A 22275-nucleotide genomic window follows, 5' to 3' on the forward strand; every position below is an offset into this window, starting at 1 on the left:
GATGTAGAGTTTTATGCCCATGCAGCCATGCTGGGCATCCCTGAGGAATTGTTCCCTCTCATTTCAAGTGAAATGAAAAAGCAAAGGAGAGAAGGCCTGAAAACTCAGGATCCCTCTCCATCAACAGGTAAAAAGGGTATCACAGTATCCCCTAACCACCCTACCATTCAGGATACTATTCCTGTGGTGGGAGAAACCTCTCCTGGGGTGGCACCTGTTCCAAGGGAATCATCAGCTGGCAAAGCTGGACTCCCTGAGGTGGAAGTACCTCTCTGTGGGATAACTAACATTGGTGAGAAAAACAGCACCATTTTAGTTAACATGGAGCATCCCTCCAACCCTCCCAGAGAAACTTTAGTGCAGAAACCCTGCACTACCTCACAACAATTAGGACAGCATCCCTGCCCTAGTGTGGAGCTCATAGGACAGCATCCCTGCCCTGCTCCAACTCAAGAGAAACAGCATCCCTGTTCTCTCTTCCAACCAGATGGACAAAGTTTTTGCCCAGCTATGGCTTTTCTGAGACAGCATCCCTGTCTGGCATTTCCATCACTACAAATAGGTTCAGTGGACAATTCCCACTGCTCTAAACTAAAACTTACTGATAGAAACTCTGAAAATACATCTTCACATTGTTGCTTAGCTAAAAAACTTCAAACAGGGTGGTTTACATCCCCACAGGGAAGTAACCATATAGTGGATGATAAAGGGAGTAACCAGTCTATTGCAGAGCTACTCTCTACTTATCACCACTTAGACAATAAAGTCTCAACTGGCCAAGGTTAGCCTTATTGTCCTTCGTTTGGGGGGGGGTTGTGTGAGAAGGTAGCCTCTTTCTAGCCTTGTTACCCCCACTTTTGGCCTGTTTGTGAGTGTATGTCAGGGTGTTTGTCACTGTTTTCACTGTCTCACTGGGATCCTGATAGCCAGGCCTCAGTGCTCATAGTGAAAACACCATGTTTTCAGTATGGTTGTTATGTGTCACTGGGATCCTGCTGGTCAGGACCCCAGTGCTCATAGGTTTGTGGCCTATATGTATGTGTCACTGGGACCCTGTCACACAGGGCCCCAGTGCTCATAGGTGTGCATGTGTATGTTCCCTGTATGGTGCCTAACTGTCTCACTGAGGCTCTGCTAACCAGAACCTCAGTGGTTATGCTCTCTCATTACTTTTAAATTGTCACTAACAGGCTAGTGACCAATTTTACCAATTCACATTGGCTTACTGGAACACCCTTATAATTCACTAGTATATGGTACTAAGGTACCCAGGGTATTGGGGTTCCAGGAGATCCCTATGGGCTGCAGCATTTCTTTTGCCACCCATAGGGAGCTCTGACAATTCTTACACAGGCCTGCCACTGCAGCCTGAGTGAAATAACGTCCACGTTATTTCACAGCCATTTTACACTGCACTTAAGTAACTTATAAGTCACCTATATGTCTAACCTTTACCTGGTAAAGGTTGGGTGCAAAGTTACTTAGTGTGAGGGCACCCTGGCACTAGCCAAGGTGCCCCCACATTGTTCAGAGCCAATTCCCTGAACTTTGTGAGTGCGGGGACACCATTACACGCGTGCACTACATATAGGTCACTACCTATATGTAGCTTCACAATGGTAACTCCGAATATGGCCATGTAACATGTCTATGATCATGGAATTGCCCCCTCTATGCCATCCTGGCATTGTTGGTACAATTCCATGATCCCAGTGGTCTGTAGCACAGACCCTGGTACTGCCAAACTGCCCTTCCTGGGGTTTCACTGCAGCTGCTGCTGCTGCCAACCCCTCAGACAGGCATCTGCCCTCCTGGGGTCCAGCCAGGCCTGGCCCAGGATGGCAGAACAAAGAACTTCCTCTGAGAGAGGGTGTGACACCCTCTCCCTTTGGAAAATGGTGTGAAGGCAGGGGAGGAGTAGCCTCCCCCAGCCTCTGGAAATGCTTTCTTGGGCACAGATGTGCCCAATTCTGCATAAGCCAGTCTACACCGGTTCAGGGACCCCTTAGCCCCTGCTCTGGCGCGAAACTGGACAAAGGAAAGGGGAGTGACCACTCCCCTGACCTGCACCTCCCCTGGGAGGTGTCCAGAGCTCCTCCAGTGTGCTCCAGACCTCTGCCATCTTGGAAACAGAGGTGCTGCTGGCACACTGGACTGCTCTGAGTGGCCAGTGCCACCAGGTGACGTCAGAGACTCCTGCTGATAGGCTCCTTCAGGTGTTAGTAGCCTATCCTCTCTCCTAGGTAGCCAAACCCTCTTTTCTGGCTATTTAGGGTCTCTGTCTCTGGGGAAACTTTAGATAACGAATGCATGAGCTCAGCCGAGTTCCTCTGCATCTCTCTCTTCACCTTCTGATAAGGAATCGACCGCTGACCGCGCTGGAAGCCTGCAAACCTGCAACATAGTAGCAAAGACGACTACTGCAACTCTGTAACGCTGATCCTGCCGCCTTCTCGACTGTTTTCCTGCTTGTGCATGCTGTGGGGGTAGTCTTCCTCCTCTCTGCACCAGAAGCTCCGAAGAAATCTCCCGTGGGTCGACGGAATCTTCCCCCTGCAACCGCAGGCACCAAAAAGCTGCATTACCGGTCCCTTGGGTCTCCTCTCAGCACGACGAGCGAGGTCCCTCAAATCCAGCGACGCTGTCCAAGTGACCCCCACAGTCCAGTGACTCTTCAGCCCAAGTTTGGTGGAGGTAAGTCCTTGCCTCACCTCGCTGGGCTGCATTGCTGGGAACCACGACTTTGCAGCTACTCCGGCCCCTGTGCACTTCCGGCAAAAATCCTTTGTGCACAGCCAAGCCTGGGTCCACGGCACTCTAACCTGCATTGCACGACTTTCTAAGTTGGTCTCCGGCGACGTGGGACTCCTTTGTGCAACTTTGGCGAGCACCGTTTCACGCATCCTCGTAGTGCCTGTTTCTGGCACTTCTCCGGGTGCTACCTGCTTCAGTGAGGGCTCTTTGTCTTGCTCGACGTCCCCTCTCTCTTCAGGTCCAATTTGCGACCTCCTGGTCCCTCCTGGGCCCCAGCAGTGTCCAAAAACGCCAAACGTACAATTTGCAGCTAGCAAGGCTTGTTGGCGTTCTTTCGGCGGGAAAACACTTCTGCACGACTCTCCACGGCGAGTGGGATCCGTCCACCAAAGGGGAAGTCTCTAGCCCTTTTCGTTCCTGCAGAAACGTCAGCTTCTTCTGTCCAGTCGAAGCTTCTTTGCACCCGCAGCTGGCATTTCCTGGGCATCTGCCCATCTCCGACTTGCTTGTGACTTTTGGACTTGGTCCCCTTGTTCCACAGGTACCCTAGATTGGAAATCCACAGTTGTTGCATTGCTGGTTTGTGTCTTTCCTGCATTATTCCTCTAACACGACTATTTTGTCCTTAGGGGAACTTTAGTGCACTTTGCACTCACTTTTCAGGGTCTTGGGGAGGGTTATTTTTCTAACTCTCACTATTTTCTAATAGTCCCAGCGACCCTCTACAAGGTCACATAGGTTTGGGGTCCATTCGTGGTTCGCATTCCACTTTTGGAGTATATGGTTTGTGTTGCCCCTATCCCTATGTTTCCCCATTGCATCCTATTGTAACCATACATTGTTTGCACTGTTTTCTAAGACTATACTGCATATTTTTGCTATTGGTATATATATCTTGTGTATATGTCCTATCCTCTCACTGAGGGTACACTCTAAGATACTTTGGCATATTGTCATAAAAATAAAGTACCTTTATTTTTAGTATAACTGTGTATTGTGTTTTCTTATGATATTGTGCATATGACACTAAGTGGTACTGTAGTAGCTTCACACGTCTCCTAGTTCAGCCTAAGCTGCTCTGCTAAGCTACCATTATCTATCAGCCTAAGCTGCTAGACACCCTATACACTAATAAGGGATAACTGGGCCTGGTGCAAGGTGCAAGTACCCCTTGGTACTCACTACAAGCCAGTCCAGCCTCCTACACTAACAGAAAAAGCAAAACTAGAAACTCCCAGAATAACAAAATGACTGAAGGACATCTCGATGACTTGAGCCTTAAGTTTCTGTTCACGCAAAACCCTTCAGAGATATTTTGATAGGAGGCAATTTCCAGGGTGCACGTGATTGTGAAAAATATCATTTGTTTGCGCTAGAGAGGCCGTTAGTCACCTTTATTTTTATGAAACATAGAAATTAATAAGTAGCCAAAAGTTTTATCATCCAGCCAAAAATAAAATTTAAAAGTAACGTTTATATAACTATCTATTTTTTTAATAAAGCATTTGTGTATTACATTTTAATCTGAAGATCAAACATAAACCTGAGCCTCATGAAATAAATTCGCAGAGATAATTTATCAGCCTTTCTGGATTAAATTCAGTGCTGGACTAGCCCTATAAGCAGTGGCGGCTGGTAAGTACAACTTAGAGTGGCCGGCAGGCCCACACACATGCACACTCACTCACAAATTACCATACATTCATACATATTAACCAGTCAATAAAAACACAACACTTTCCTGATGCAGCCCTTGAGGAGGGAAGCCTCAAAGATGCCAGGAGGGTTTGTTCTGCTGTCTTCACTCATTAGCTGGCCTTAGGACCTTAAGTCAGCAGTCCCTACCTTGTCACAGATTAGGATGCGGTCAGAAAGACTGCTGACACTGCCCACTCTTTGAAGAGATATCAGTGATAGACACTCAGCTCAGGGCTTAAAACTGAAGTGGTCTGGTATGATATTATAACTGGGGGAGAGCTTTGCATACCTTTGCCATGCTGACGAGGTCACGTCCACATCATCAACCCAGCAAAGTACAGTAGTCAGGTGCCTGCACGTTTAGCACATGCCCATCTCCTGGCGGTCTGACCTGAAAATAAAAGGTGTCTTTTAGGCTGCCTATCGGTTATCAGGCATTTCTATGGGAGACTGGGAAGGTGGGCCACTTTTTGATGCTGAGGTGGCCACAGGTCCAGCTAAGTATGCCTGCCCGTGCCTTAGAAGAGGCTGGTGCACCAAAAAGTGACTTGTGTCTGCTCATCAACCACAATACGTGCTATGCTTTAAAACCATTTGTAAATCAAATGTTATTGAAGCACATGCAGTGATCATTTATTCTTGATGATAGACTGAACAGGTATGCTTGGAAAACATTTTTTTTGCAAATGGTTTTAAAGCACTTTAGTAAGTGTGATAACTGTTACCAGGCAGCTCTGTGCCTTCTCCACAATGACAAACTCAACAAGCAGCACTGACCTCTGCACTTTAACCTAGCTGAGTCAGCGTGCAGCCGGTTTGGGCTGCCTGGGGACCTGGTTGGACAAGCAGGCTAGGTGGCTTGAGGCCAGTACTATACTTGGAGAATTGATGGGGATTCATCCCTGAGGCTGAAGTGTTAGTGTTTGACCCCAGATGTCATAGTCCATGCATGAACCAGCCCAGGTAATCACAAAACCACTCTGCATCTTTCATTGTTTTTATCATGACTACAATACATCCTCCTTAAGCTAAGTGACCTTCTGACTTGACCTATTCTTGTGTGTTGTTTGGAGCTGAGGTTATAAACATGCACTGAGAGTGAGGACAGACATAGTATCAAAGACAGAGAGCCTGATTTAGGCCATGGTGGATGGGCTTCATTTCGTCAAGTTAAAGGAATAAAATACTACATGGCCCTGACTGAGTACCAGTCCTCTGAATCTAGAGATGTCTGCCGGCCCTGTGACATCTCCTTCATTGGTCATGATGGTGGTTCCTGTCAATCTATTAACCTTTAATGGTTGGCTCTGTCAAAACTTTTAACCTTGCTTTTTCTTCTCAAAGGTAAAATTTCAAAGCAGGACTCTGTTTCTGAAAAAAAAGAAAAGTATGTGCTACTCACCATAGGAGCCCTCTCCCAAGGTTTGCTGGTCATTTTGCAGTTTTCACTGCCTTTTACTGCCAAATTTTACGTCGAGGTGTTGGACAGGGAAACCTGGGGGAGGAGGGGTATGGGGGGCAGTCAAATGGCCAAACCTCCTATGTGTTTTACTCCTTTGGGCCGTCAGAGGTGTATGTCAACAGGAGAGACTGAGTAGTCTTCATCTCTGACATACTGAAGTTATGCCTTCTAAATGAAGCCGTTGGAACTTCAGGTTAGGAGAAAGAGTACACTATTGCTTTTGAGACAGAGTACTCTCTGCCAATTTCTGAATCAGTAAAGTTTTCAAGAAAAAATGGTTCCTAATATACAATGATGAAACAACAGCTCACAAATCGAAAGTTACTGTATTGTCGCTTAGCACCGAGCACGTTTTTGCATCTCACTGTCACTCATGCACTTGAAAGCTGTTTCTTTATATTTCTTTAATAAAAATTGTTTTTAAAATACAATTTCTATTCAGTGGCTGTTGCTTAATTACGATATATTAGGGACCATTGTTTCTTAAAAACATTACTGTTAGACCTGACAGCCTTAGGGTGGTCACCCCTAACTTTTTGCCTGCCTCCCTCCACTTTTTGGATACTGTTTTTGCTGGTTTTAAGACTCTGCACACTTTACCACTGCTAACCAGTGCCTAAGTGCATATGCTCTCTCCTTTTAAACATGATAACATTAGATCATACCCAATCTGATTATTTAATTTACTTATAAGTCCCTAGTAAAGTGCACCATGTGTGCCCAGGCCTGTAGATTAAAAGCTACTAGTGGGCCTGCAGCACGGATTTTGCCACCCACCTAAGTAGCTCCCTAACCATGTCTCAGGCCTGCCATTGCAAGGCCTGTGCGTGTAGTTTCACTGCCAATTCGACTTGGCATTTAAAAGTACTTGCCAAGCCTAAAACTTTCCTTTTTCTACATATAAGTCACCCCTAAGGTATGCCCTAGGTAAGCCATAGGGCAGGATGCTGTGTAGGCAAAAGGCAGGACACTTACCTGTTTAGTTTACATGTCCTGATAGTGTAAAACTCCTAAGTTCGTTTGTACACTGCTGTGAGGCCTGCTTATTTCATAGGCTAACATTGGGGCTACCCTCAAATACTGTTTGCGTGGTAGCTGCTGATCTGAAAGGAGTAGGAAGGTCATATTTAGTATGACCAGAATGGTGATACAAATTCCTGCTGAATGGTGAAGTTGGATTTAATACTACTATTTTAGAAATGCCACTTTTAGAAAGTTACCATTTCTCTGCACTTAAATCCTTCTGTGCCTTACAATCCATGTCTGACTGGGTTCAGTTGACAGCTCCCTGGTGCATTCACTCAGACACACCCCGAACACAGGATACTCAGCCTCACTTGCATACATCTGTATTTTGAATGGGTCTTCCTGGGCAGGGAGGGTGGAGGGCTTGACACTTACATGTCAAAGGACAGTAGCCTGCCCTCACAAAAAGGACTGCAACACCCCCTACTGGGACCTTGGCAGACAGGATTGAACCGAAAGGGGACATTGTGCACTTTTAAGCCATTCTTTGAATTATCCTCCACTTCAAAGGCACATTTGGGTATTTAAACAGGGCCTCAGCCCCTACCAACTCTGACACTTCCTGGAGAAGAGAACCTGAACCAGAATCTGCAACCTGCCCAGAAGAACTGCCTGGCTGCCCAAAGGACTCAGCTGACTGCTTTCTGTGAAGGACTCTGCTGCCTTGCTGTTGCCCTGCTGCCTTGCTGCTCTCTGGCTGTGCTGAGAAGTGCTCTTCAAGGGCTTCAATAGAGCTTGCCTTTTGTTCCCTGAAGTCTCAGGACCAAAAAGAATTCATCTCTACACAAGGGTCTCCTTGTGCAGCGATAACTGACGCACAGCCTGCCTGAAACGATGCACAGGCTGCATTGCGATGAAAATTTCACCACATGCCAAACCGGAACGGCGCAGCCTGACTTTGCAACAAAAAGATTGACGCAGCACCAACGTAGCAACCGGAAATTCGACGCTCGGCCAACTGGATCCACGCACAGCCGAGCCAGAATGACGCAGCCCGACTTCCAGAGAGGAATTGACGCAGCGCCTGCCGTGCGGTAGAAATTTCCACGCAACACCCACCAGATCGACGCAGCCCCTGTGACTTCGTCCTGTCAGCGCCAGAAATCCACACATCATCCCAGGGGCGTACAAAAACCCTGCAACCCAAAGAGGATCCACGACCGAGCGCCGGAAATCGACGAAGAGCTTTCTGTGCGGGAAAAATAAACGAAGCATCACTGTGTGCGCCACAAGTATTCAATGAACACCTCCCTGTTTTCCACGCATCTCCTCCTCTGCGGTTCTTTGAGGGGGTTTTAAACGCAAACCAGGTACTTTGTTATTGAAAGAGACATTTATTGCTTTTAAGAGACTAAAGACACTTTATATCATTTTTACAGTCATATTCCTAAATATACATATTGCATTTTAATCGTTTTGAACTGCATCTTATCATAGAATTATTATATATTTTTCTAAACACTGTGTGGTGTATTTTTGTGGTGTTCTACTGTGTTACTGCATGATTTATTGCAAAAATACTTTACACATTTCCTTCTAAGTTAAACCTGACTACTCAGTGCCAAGCTACCAGAGGGTAGGCACAGGATAATTTGGATTGTGTGTAACTTACCCTGACTAGAGTGAGGGTCCTTGCTTGGACAGGGGGTAACCGGACTGCCAACCAAAGGCCCCATTTCTAACAATTACTAATTTAACCAGGTCTCTATGGACCCCAGGGTTACCCTTGTGTTATGAAACACAAAATCTAAATCAGGACCAGAGTCTGCAGTTGCTGGCGCATAAGGAGAAACGTCGGGCTTTCGATATTCTGCAGTTTTTGTCTGGAACCTGATAAACAAATACTCTAATGTAAGGGTACCTAATATCCCCTACTTTTCTCTGAGGTCCATTATACACAGAACACCACAGTAATTTGCAATATGCTCTTTACACATATAGGGGACATTATAATGCTTATTATATATGAAAACACTTTTATCCTTCCTCGTTTAGCCAATTTAAACTTTGTTCTCTTGCTTCCTCTAGTTGAATGGATATTCTGGGTGCGGATAACATCATTAATGTGGAATCTTTACTGTGAAAGTTAATAACTCAACATTCACTTTTCTAGTTTATTGCAAGCTTATAGCAGTTTATTGGAAATCTGTTTTTAAATCCACGTTTGTGCTGTAGAATGTATGGGTATCTTGCAAATTGATTCCTTCCCGCTATATTAAACCCATGCAGTGCAATAAACATATTTTACAATAAACAGCTACTGATTGGGTTTCCAGGGAAAATCATTGAGAAGAAAGGGATGTGAAAATCTAGTCATCCCATTGATTGTTTAAATGTCAGTTAAGTGGCCTGCTGAAGTAACACTTTCTGTCCACTTTCTCTCCTGTCTGGTAGCTTTCCCATAAGGTATTCTGATGTCACAACTCAACTGTAATAATTTGTTATACTAGATTAGTGATTTATTGTCTTGTTATCAGTGAGGAGTGATATCATAAATAGCTTGTAATAAGAAAATGAAAGACATGTTTTATGTAAGGATTGTAAGCTTCCATGCTTTACTGTATATAAAGCTATATTGAGTTTTGCATGGTTTCCTATAGAGTAATCATAAACATTTTGCTCAAATAATGTTAGCTGGAATATTGCGCGAACTGCACCTTCTGTCTCATTACTGTCTTAAATATTGAAATATTAAAATGCCTGTCCTAACAAATTGAACGCTCCAGAAACCATGTTATTTTTAAACAATGTATTATTTAAATTTGCAAAAGTTGTAAAAATGGTACAATATAATTATGCGATTATGATTGACAGATGCCCTCGGGTTATTTTATTTCTCAAACTTACAAAACGCAACGTAAGGTTTGTCAATCTCTAGGGAATCTCCTTTGAGCATGTTCGTGTGCTCGAGCTGCTGATTCCTCTGTTCATTTCCAAGAATTTGCTTAACCCTTTTCTAAGAAAATTTAACAAAACACTAATTCACGTCGTAAGACAATTCTCCTTAATTGTTGTGTTTGTTCTAATAGTTTGATTAACGCGTTCGGCATTTTTGTAGCTTTGAAATGCTGAGCAAGGCAGAGATATAAATACGACTGGTCAAGTTAAATAAATAAAACAATTTTCTCAAAAAGGACGGCCGAATTCTAATATTGGTAATTTAACTGAAATGTAGTTTATTTCATATCACTTAAACGAAATGGGTATTAAAACTTTTGATAAGTTGTTAATAACTCAAACATTTAAACCGATACGTCACATCTAAATCTATGATTTATCATTATCACAGAATGAAATAAAAGCGACTAAGGACCAATTTTTTTGTACTTCCTCAATGTAGCGGTAGGTGACAAATTATATGCTGTGTTGTGCAAAGGACAGAAAATAGAGCAGCAGCAGATTTAGCAAAAGTAGCCAAATGATGACGTCATTGTCAATATACTGGTTAAATCCAGTTGTTCTGTGTAATGCTCACCTATGGCGCAAAGGTAAGTTAGCAATGTCTAACCTAGGGCTTCGGTACATATTCCTGTGTGAAGTAAACCATACAAGGGCACTTTAGAGTAAAGCATCGGTTACACATTGGTATTTTAGGTGATATACTGCTTGACCTCTTGCCAGGGACCAGTTTCAATAAGCGTTAGGATTTGTACTACTGCAATGCGAAAGATAACGGAAGCAAAAGAGCTTTTGTATTCAAAGTTTGATTACACTGTTTTGCATCAAGCGTAGTTGTTTTTCATTGCATGATTGGTAGAAGATAATAAGTAAATAGGCCTTACCGTGTGTGAATGCTCTCTTTAACTCTATACAGGCTTCATTTTTACGTAAAACACTTGCAAACAAAATGTAGTCAAATTTAATTGATTTTGTATGCTTCTTATGTAATGGTGTGTGTGTTTGTAAAGCCCACTATCATCTATGTGGGTATTCTGGTGCTGATAAAAGGTTTGTGTGCCTAGCCGTGGATATGATAGATCGCATATTTGGAAAGCCATGTCTTCAAGTTCCTGCAGAATTGAGGAAGAGGGAAGGTGGCTCTGATGTGGAGAGGGAACTGCTTCCATGCTTTAGGAACGATGGAAGGGAATGCAGGAATGATTCAGTCAGTGGGCAATAAACCCATCGTTTTATGGATTCAACTCATGTCAATGATGCAAATGAACAGGGTACTCTCTGATGTCCTAATCTGATGCCCAGACTTTACACTTTTTCACAATCTCGTCAACATTTAGAATTAGATTACTTTCCCCACCATCCTTCGTGCTTTGGGTCTCCAAAAGATGGCGTTTTTAATTTTCACGATCCCTCCAGATATTGGTCTGGATTAGCTGTCCTTCACTGCACGAAAAAATGCAGCACTGCACTGCGTGAAGGGCAGTAAACAGAACTACACCAGATTTAGTAAGACTCTCCTGCAGATGACATCATCTGTACCACTTATACTAAATCGGGCTGTTTTGTGTGGTGCAAAGCCTCACGATGTCCAGCATATGCTTTTAACTGGAAGTACGGCAACATGCCTTAGGTTAAAGAACATATTTTACATGCAGGTATATCAAACAAAATCAATAACACATAAAGGACCAACAAGTAGGTTTGAAAGTTCCAACTTTCATCACTCACAAATACAGTCAAAATACACACAAGATGCAAAGGGTATATGAATAAACCAAACAAGCACAGGGTCATATTAGTCCTCTGTAATACTCTAAGAAAAAGGAAAAAAACTACAGAAATCTCTGTTTATAAGGATGGAAAACCCTCACCAGCCATGTGTCAGGATGCTTCATCATTGGGTTCCTCTTTACACCACTTACAGCTTGGTCAGTGGTGTTGGCTACAACTCACCTAAAACTGGAGATGAGCTTGTGGAGAATACCTATGGGGATAACCCAACGTGAGCTGTATTTGTGTGTGTGTAGTTGAGCAGAGTGTAATGAGGAAATAGGAGGAAAAGGCATGACAAATGCCTCCTAGTGGACAAAAATGTAACTTTAAAGAATGTTCCAGAAGTGTAGATTAGAAACAGAGAGAAAGAGAGAGAGAGGGCAACCACTTCACCCTAATAGTGATAAGTAGTCAAGATATTTCCATTCTTTAGGACCTACACAAAGAGTCTTATTACTTTTCAAGAAAAGTAAACCTAGAGATAGAGTACAACCACTGGTCCTCAAGAACTGTGGCATGACCAATGTTGCCAACTTCTGAAAAAACAATCAAATCAAATCAGGGAAGCACATAGGTCCCTATTTACAAGCCCCATTGCACCACTGGAGCGTCAGTTTTGTTGCACTCCAGTGGCACAAACTGCAGACTCATATCTGCAAGGCCACGTAAAGCCACCCTGCGTGGCTTTTCATGGCCTTGTAGATATGGCATGAGAGTGCTAATCGCTATGTTGCCTCACAATGTGTTATAACGTGAGGCGTTATTTAGACATTATATTGGATGTTCCCGTGTAACACCTGTGGCATCGGTCACATTCACAGATTTACAAGAAACCCTAAACCCGGGAATGCATCAAAGCCTATGCCTCCCCAGGGGTGGTATAAAGGAGACATAACATTCTGCAGCAGACATAGGAGGAAATTGTCTCCAGTTATTGGTTTTGTGCAGGAAGGTGTGCCTTCCCCAACAAAAACAGTCATCCCCACAACGTAGACTCCTTTGCACCATGGTGCAAGGGTGCCTGCATTGGCGTATGGCAGTCATTTGTGCACCAGCGCAGGTGGAAAGGACAGAAATGCACCGTATTTTGTAGATACAGTGCATTTCTGCCCTTTTCTGTTGCAGCAGGACAGAGCAGCAAGGCACTTGATGCACCACCCTGCGCCATGGAGCTTGTAAATATGTCCCATATTGTTTAGCCAGAATAACAACACATGGTAAAGTATGGTGTAAACTAACAATAGTTGAGTGCTACCATAAATCCTAAGCCAGTGAAATGCAACACATTACCCATCAGCGATATTGTAATAAAAGGGGCTCACCAGCAATAATAAGGTAAATCAGTAACTCGCCGACTCATTAACAGATAGGGGCAGATCTATTGATAATAAAAGTCAAGTTAGCAAGCACAAAGAAAGTGTAATCACATATCCCTCAAAAATGTATATAGGCTGAAATACGAGTCATAGAACCCCATAGCATATCCAGATGAAGAGGAATAAACTAAAATATGTGATAAAAGTGTGAAATTCAAATTCATGGTGCAGCGATTGTACGGAACATTGAAATTGTTATGTCGAGCAGAGAGTCAAAAGCTAAAATGAAAGACGGGCGTGCACAGTACAGTTAATATCACAAAGGTAGAGGCAGTACTGGTTCGGGGGGACAGGATGAAAAAACGCAGACCTTGCTAAGAGTCCTCTACCAACACAATCAGTCTGTCGGAAGTGAAGATAAGGCATGTCCCGCTATTGGCCGTATAACTACAGAGATGTGAAATGACGTCATCCATGCGCAACATAAAAAGGAAGCTGGTAAGTGAAGTCCTGGCTAGGCGGCCATCAACATACACCCTTAAAAACGGGGTGCAAAAGCCACTTATTATTACCAACAAACACACAAACATGTTTAACTGTATTTGCAAATTAAATGGAAGAATTCCTTTAAAAAAAGCCAAAGCATGTGAATCCTTCCAGAACGATGACAATTGTAGTTTAAATCATGCTCGAGATTCCTTAAGTAGCCCTTCAAATCATTAAGGATATGCTTTTCATCAGTGCGCAAAATAGTATCCAAAAGGTCAGCAGATGACGACATGAATCTCTAGAAAATCAGGGCAGGGATATGGCAAATAGAGAAAAAAACATGCTAGAGATAACGCTGCAACTAACAATCAATGCATTCAAATGTACATGTCATCTCAGGATGTTCCACAGCATATCATTGTTTGCGGCCATCCACGAGGGTTCATAGTCTAAATGTCCACAGCTGTTCCCTTTTGTATAAAAAGGATATGCCAATCATAGCCAGCAACAATACATTGAGGTTTATCAAATACAGACTAGAAGATGTAATTTTCATGATAACCAACTTTCAGAAAGTGCTGAGTAAGCTTGGTGTTATTAGGTTTGCCCCTAATAGCGCTATGATGTTCTAAAATCCTGATCCTTACTTTTCACTTGGCAAGACCAATGCAGTGAAGCCCTCAAGGACTATATACATAAGACCACTGCTTTTACAGTTGCTAAAGTGATGCAATATCACTGGGGCTTCAATCCATATTCAAGATCAGATGTTTGTTTTGTAAATTGACACACCTCGCAGGATCCACATGAAAAGTGTACTGTCACTTTGGGCCAAGACCACTAGGTATTTTCAGTACTAAATGTCTTGATAGATTGTCTTTCATGTACCAAGTCATTTCTCAAATTTGGACCATGCTTAAAAGCAAACATATTAGGAGCCAAGTTCATGAAATCTGAATTAAGTATCTTCTGATTTTTTTTTTTATAGATTTTTAAATAAACAAAGAAATACTGCATTAAGTGCTCACATGAATCGGGTAGTTATTGGGAGGGCGTTGACAGTTCTCCAATAGAGATTAATTGTTGTTGATCCATGCCCGCTTTAATGCTTGCCAAAACAAGTGTGGGGTGAAATGTGTCTCAATCAACTGCTGAATTAGTGCTGCAGAATGTTTCTTAAAGTTAGCCAATTTACAGCAATAGCGTCTTATTCCGAGACACTGACCTACTGGCAAATTGTCCCACAAGGAATTGGGATGGTAACTATTGTAGCAAAATATTAAGTTCCTAGCTGTACATTTCCCATATAAATCTGATTGTATACGTCCATCATTCAGGTATAGTAGAAGATACAAAAAAACATAAATGTTATGTGCTGTATTCACTAGTGAATTTAAGGAAAGGTTTTCTTTCATTCAGCCACTTTAGGAAAGTAGTAATTTCATCTGTTGTTTCAGTCCAAATCACAAGCACTTCATCAATATATGTTCCTTCCCAACTTTTATCGCATATATCTGTTTATTGCTCTTCAGTTGGATATATTGGAAGGTTCTAGGACTTAGATGTCAGCCTTTTGAGCACATTTATTTCCCATCTTCCTGCAGAGAGTCACTTGCCCTCTTTTTCCATAGATTCTTGCTGCATCTGCTGACCCTCTAGATAACAATTGGTGCATTAATGATGCGTACATCTGTAATGTTTTGAAGGGCTGCTGAGGGAATCTCAAGTACGATTTCAAACTCCAATTCCTATCATTCTGGACCACGTCATAGGCTAAATGAGACAGGAATAAATGGAATTGCCCTTTAGTGACAAACCATCTTCCTGGAGCTGACTTTTCAACTCCAGGAGGATTCTCCCCTCTCTACAATCTGTGCATTAAACTGTGGGGTACCTCACGGATCCTCCTTGAGTCGCACTCTTTTTAATCTCTAGGTAAATCCACTGGCAGAAATAGTAGAAGCCTATGTGATCACTCTTGATTGCTATGCAGATGACACTAAGCTTATAGTCTTGCTCTCCACAGATACCAAGAACTCCTACCTTAATAATGTTATAAACTGGATGTCGGACAGTTGTCTACAACTGAATATAGATCAAATAGAGGTTCTGGTCAGATAGAGCAATCCCTTTCTCTGGAAAGAACTCAAATGGCTGGTCTAGTAAGGACCTCTCCAGACATCTGCTCCATCAGTCAAGAGATTAGGGTTTTAGAGAGATGAGAAGCTAGTCCAAGAAGGTGGTGGCATGCTGTTTAGGACGTTTACTCACCCTAATAAAACCTCTGAGTTGGTTCCCAGCCCATCTGCATAGAGTAGTAGTATAGGGTCTCATCAACTCGTGCCTGGACTACAGGAACTCGGCAGTCCCTAATATGTCACCATCCGAATGCAGGTAATTCCTAATGCAGCAGCACACACGTTCTTCAAAATCCCTAGGTGCACCTTAGGAGCTCCTGCATTGGCAGCATTTCATCGTCTGCCAATCCAGAAGAGAATACATTTTAAGTTCCTCTGCCTGATTCACCAGGCTGTATACAGAAAATGACCCTAACTTATTCAGTGTCTGATAACTCACTACATCCCAAAACATACTTTATGATCTTAGGGTAAGAACCTCCTCCTCGTTCCTAGGATCAAGAAAGTAAGAGGTGGTGGAAGCTATCTTATATTTTTAGCCCTAAACTTTGGAATGCGCTCCTCTTGCACATTAGACAGAAGGGATCAGTAACCTGATTCAGGAAACTACTGAAAACCCATATATTCTACTGACTAGCATACATTTATCAACTGAGAGCAGAAGTTATTACAAGCTTTAGGAAGCCTGTTGGGTAGCCATGCGCTACAGAAATATCCAAGAGTAGAAATAGAATACCTATTTTTTTCACAGTTCACAGTTTTTGCATTTGTTTTACAAACATGATTGAACATGTTTGTGTGTTTGTTGGTACTAATCCCTTGTTCTGACACCCTGTCTGTTGATGGCTGCCTAGCCAGGACTTCCTTTCTCAGCTTCCCTTCTTCTCTTCAGCATGGATGACATAGTTGTCTCTGCAGTCTCCTTTTCAATTACAGCCAATACTGGAACATGCTTGCTCCTTGCCAAAGAGAGATTAATTGTGTTGGCAGAGGTCACTTGGCAAGGTATATGCTTTTTCATCCTGTTCCCATGAACCAGCATAGCCTCTGCTTTTGCGGTATTAATTGTACTGTGCAAGAATGTCTTTCCTTTTAGCTTTTACTCTCTGCTCTATATAAGACTTTCAGTGTCCCGCGCACATTGATGCACATTGAAATTGAACTCCCTACTTTCATATATTTGTTTATTGCTTTTCATTTGGATATACTACAGGGTTGGGTTCCCTTTTGCGAGCTTGTGCCCTTTCACCTACCTACACATCTTTTTGTTATATTCATTTTATTATATTTTACCACAGCTCACTTTTAGCTTGATTTTTTTTATATTTTAATCAGCTGCCTTTCTAAGAAGGCATAGGTATTTGTGTTTTACATTGATCAGTCCTTTGCATGCATTTCACTTTGTGCCCTGCTCACGGCTGTCATGTTCTGTAGTATTGTCACTCGAAGAGTTACAGAAGCAACCCTCAAACACAGACATATCATCACGCCAGGCCTGTTCTTAAAACACAACATTTTGTTTTACATAAACACTGCATAGGCCTAAGGAGGGTAGAGGACATTCCAGCCATGGTCGTTTGTGAGTGTACACCATTCAATTGACAGCTTCGCTCATCCTGGCCTTGGCTTTCCAGCCAACCAGGAAGATTGCCTACAGACAACAGTCAGGCCCTTGCTCATCTTTCGGGTATGGGGTCAGGGCTCTTCCTTTAGACCGGGAGAGGCAGAAGGGCTAGCACCAATATGGTATCCAGGTTAGACATTAGGGGGTAGGGAGGAATCACTAGATCTTATGATTAGATCAGGGTGGGGGGGTCTGTTTATATCTTTTACTCTAATGTTCACAATCACCACTGTATTATGTTTCATCTGGCAAAAAATCACAGCTCATACCATTTATCATTGGATGTAATTGCTTCCATAAATATTGAAACTTACTCTGCATCTCAGTGTCTGCCCTAGCATATGTGAGAATTTGTGTAAGAGGAAGGAGTATGATCTGTCCTCCACGACTTCCCAGAGGAGTCAGAGTGTCATGTTTTTAGACTGACAAAAATCACCTTTACTTTCTAGATTTGGGGGAGGTGCTGCCAAGTAGCCGATGAAGTCAGACAGAAAGATTCCAGTTGGTGTGAGACTGACTTAGTCATCCAGAGTTGGTGGTGCTGCCACCCTAATACCAAGCAGCCTTACCCACAAGATAAGAATCCTATGACATAGTTTAGTCAGGCCCAAATTTAACAAATCTCATGAGTACCTCCCTCTCACATGCTAACGGTACCCTAATGACCTTTTATGGAGATGTCTGTGGTATTAGGGAAAAATACTCCTCAGCTAAATAGGTAGTATCTATGTTAGTGTGCAGGCTGGTCAAGCTTGGACCTTAAAAGGATTCCCCAAATTGGTGTATCTGTCTCTGAACTTACCACTTTAAAGTATAGCAGACCCTCAATGGATAACAATACCAGAAAATATGAGACAACCACTCACACAACATTTATTAACTCATGGGCTCACTGATGAGGGTGGGAATGTCACATTTTTGGTAGATGCAACAATGTGTATGGAACAGAAATGTTCTATTCCTGGCTCAACTTTTGGCAGCAGATGCAAACGCACACCATTTTGATAATTACAACATTACCAAAGGCACTTGCACAATACAGAGCTTTTGCATATTTAGAAATGCCTCCTTCTTATCAAGAACACAAGATTTGGTTTGAAGGTGCCTTCCCACATGTTATACAAAACATTAGATTAGGTCCCCTAAGTAATGATGGATCTACATGGTCAGAATTGGCCGCATATACATCACATCCGAATGTACAAAACATGCCGGTAGCAGATTTATGCCTCTTATGCACTAATTTAGTAGATATATGTAGATTATGGCTTCAATTCGTAAGGCAGATTTTAAATACCATACCAGGGAGGGCATCTCCAGCAGCACCACATTTAGCTGCAAGTGGGATAAACTCTGCAACTGTGCATTCAATAATGGGTAAGGTCCCCACCAAGTGTGAAGAAATTCCATTTTGGACAGCAGAAAAAGAAAATTCACTGGAAGAAGTATTTTCCCATATGGTACCCCAAAATAAACATATTATTATCATAATTGTGCTTACTCTTTGGGATGGTTCCCTCTGTAGATAACTGTGCTACTTAGGGCACAGTATTTGCTGCAATTTACACTACCACACATGGTACACCACCACTTGCAAACCATTCGGAAGTGTGAAAACAAATAGAAAATCAGTACGGGGCAGCCCCTGCCCTGGATTTGGGGATGCAATGAATGGGCAATTTTGCCACAGACTCCTCAATTATATGAAGTAATATTAAAGGGGAAGCAGTAGAAGAGGTCATATGCCAGTGGCTTTGAGAACTTCCTCCTCAAGATCAGGATTTCAAGCTGCCAAACATTATCGCCGAGACTTATAGCAGTATAGGTTGAGATAGTCTGGGAGCCAGACCAGGGAAACCCCAATTACAAGGTAAATCCAGTAATGATAATACCAAGCAAGCACAAGAGAGTTCTAAAAAACACTGGGATAAACAGAAAATGAACAAAGATTAACAAAAACAAAGAGGAGAATCTCTGCATACAGAGACCGCAGAAAAAATATACAATCTTAGAAATTTAAAAAAACTCTTGACAGATATCAGTATACTGATATTTGCCCATATTGTTCCTTTTAGGACACACCCAACAAACAAAGTGAGAGAGGTGGGTGGTCAGACCATTAAAAGGAGTATGTGAAATCAAAAAAAGAGTCACAATGCTCTTCTGAGATTTTCATGAAAAATGAAGAGAAACTTTCACCGTAAAAACCCAAATTAAAAAAAAGAAAAAGGTTGCAGCAATTTGGCTAAACATGCCAATCATAGAGAAAGCATTACTGAAGAACAGAACGTGGGCAGTGATCCTGCTAGACAATGTGACAGAGGTCATGATAGTTTGCAAGAATCTTCAAGAGTTTCTAGATGTGACGGCAACTAACAACTTCTTTGAAGTTGAATCAGCAGACAGGCATGTCTCCCCACCTGACAGGGTTCACTAACTAAAAATTATAGGCGAGGAAGACATTGATTGCACCAATAAAGTGATTTTCTGTGGAAGATTACCATTAAGTTAAGACATACTATTGGCAGGAAAGGATTGGCCACCTGAATTTGTCCATACGCTCCCACAAGGGGAAGATGTCATTTTGCCTTCTTTCTCAGTCCTTGTTACAGACACAATAAATGAAGCCTATGCCACAGATTGTGCTTTGGCGCAGGCTTCAGCCCTGTACTGCAACCATGTGGGGTGGGAAAGGGATTTCCCTTACCATGTCATTCCAATAAGATATACTCCACAGACACAACTTCAATATTCCAGTAAACATGAGGCCAAAGCATCAGTGAGGGAAATTCTCTCACAACATGAGTACCTCTGGTAATTTAACCCTGTGTATCTCTTATAAATAACCCTTTGTTTGCCGTATCTAAGACGGACCATTTATTCAGAATAGTCTTGAATTACAGACAATTAAATAGTCACACACGCAAATTTGTCATACAAAATTCACACAGTACAGAACTAATGAACAAAATAGTGCACAAGAAATAGGCAACAACCTCGGAGATTTTGAATGTTTTTTCCTGCCAAAATCTAGCATCTGAAAGTTGGGATCTAAGCACATTCTCCGCATTGGATTCCCAATAGAGATTTTGTCATTTATCTCAACGGTATAAGGACAGTCGAGGATTGTCCTCAGCCCGTGTGATATCAATTTTGCATGATACTAATCTTGAGACTTTGTCCTATGTAGATGCCATCTATCTGACAGATAATGACCTGACCACACACCGAGTCAGGGTGGATCACATTGTATTGGGATTTGCCACACAGAGGTACAAATTCAGTTTCAAGAAAACAAAGATTGCTTTTCTTCGTGTCCTATTTTTAGTGGTGGGCGAAGCTCACAGAGTTCTGCTATGCAGAAATCTGCTGAGTGTTTAAAAAACTACACAAGCTCCTTGGAATTCCACTAGTGGGCAGAATTGCTTGACACGCCTGTTCGCACTACCTTTTTCATGTTCAGGAGAACAATGTGCATTCTTGCAGCAGAAAGCATAGCGCAAATGGCACCAGATGATTTGCATATGCGCCGCCATTTTTTTCTCTCTGTCTGGTGCTGGGCCTAACTTTAATTCACCCTTAATTTTTTAAATCCCACCATTTTTTAAATTATCCACCCCTCATTTTCCTTTATTTTGTCATTGTGTACCCCTGCATTTGTGCATTTTACGCTACTGTTGTGTTTTGGGTATTTCATGACTTTTTGCATGATTTATTGTTTTTTATTGCTTTTCCCTTTACTTATTTAATTTTTCTTCCTTCCTTCTTTCTATTTCTACCCCTTTTTTTCCACCCAATGGCATTGCACCGCAAAGATCCACCGCTGGAAGGACATACAGGACCACGAGCAGGACCTGCTTGACCTGCTGGGTGTCGAGGTATCAGGGCTCGGTGAGCAAATAATTATTTATTAGTTGTGTGTGTTCCACAGTGCTAATTGTTTTTTTCTAATAGCAGTGCTGGCTCTGAGGTAAGTTATGTTTACGTTACGGCAAATATTATGTGAGTTTGAGCTAGAAAAAGGGAGACTGTGTTGGCTCATCAAAGGTGGTTGAGAAGCAAAGATCCTAAGTTGCAATATGGATACATTGGCAGTGGTACACAGTTGCAAATGTAGTTTAGGTTTAGGAAATATGGAGTAGGGCGTAGGTGTAGGAAACTAATAGGGCAACTAGAGTGGATTGTAGCACTGTAGGTGATCTGATTCAGAAAAGTACAATGTTACTGTGTTTGCCTTTGCCTGTCAAAATATATTTTGGGAGTGTATCACTATTTTTAGTTTCTTTATTTCTTATCTCAGCACCCAAGGGGAAGAAGAGGGCCAGATCTCAGGCATGTCCAGAAGATGAGGATACCAGTACCACCACCAGTACGACAGCTGGCAGATCTGTTGGCCCCAGTAAGTCTTCCTGCCTAATCACTTCGCTAACTTTCACCTCTCCTCATTTAGAATAATTGTTCATTTTTTTACTGTGTCTCCACCTTTTGTTGTATTTATTTTGTTCTATCTAAGCTTTGTTAAAATCTTGTTATATTTGCAGTTTTTAATTTTTCTGTACCTGACTCCCTTGGGCTGTACTAGTATGTAGCTTTCTTCTGCTTTGTTACTAAGCTTAGCTTTCTCTTCTCCCCTTATATATCTTGCAGACTGGTACTGTAGGACGAAGAGGACAGGCTAGTACTATCAGACTAAGAGGACAGATTTTCAGGAAAGATACTCTACCAAGAAGATTGCATGCCCAGGCCCGTGCAGCTGCCAACATGCAAACGGATCTAAGATTCTCAAATCTGCTGCCAGCACCTCCAGCCTCCCAGAGCAACACCAATACCGTCAGCACCACTGCCAGCTGGCAGCAGCCTGTCCGCATCTCACCACTGCTGGTCCCACTGATGCTCAGACTACATATTGCAGTGCCTTGTCTTCCAACACTTTGCATACCTAGACCACTGGGTAGCACAGATAGAGGCAACCTTCAACGACCACCCCACCCACATTGAGAACCTCCTTTTTTAAACCTTTTTTAATTTTTTTTTTGGTGAGAGGGACACTTGTGGGTAGGGAGTGTGGGGACTGGGTTTTTTCTCTTTGGACATTTT

This window comes from Pleurodeles waltl, chromosome 1_2 (genome assembly GCF_031143425.1).
Source record: "Pleurodeles waltl isolate 20211129_DDA chromosome 1_2, aPleWal1.hap1.20221129, whole genome shotgun sequence".
Lineage (NCBI taxonomy): Eukaryota > Metazoa > Chordata > Amphibia > Caudata > Salamandridae > Pleurodeles > Pleurodeles waltl.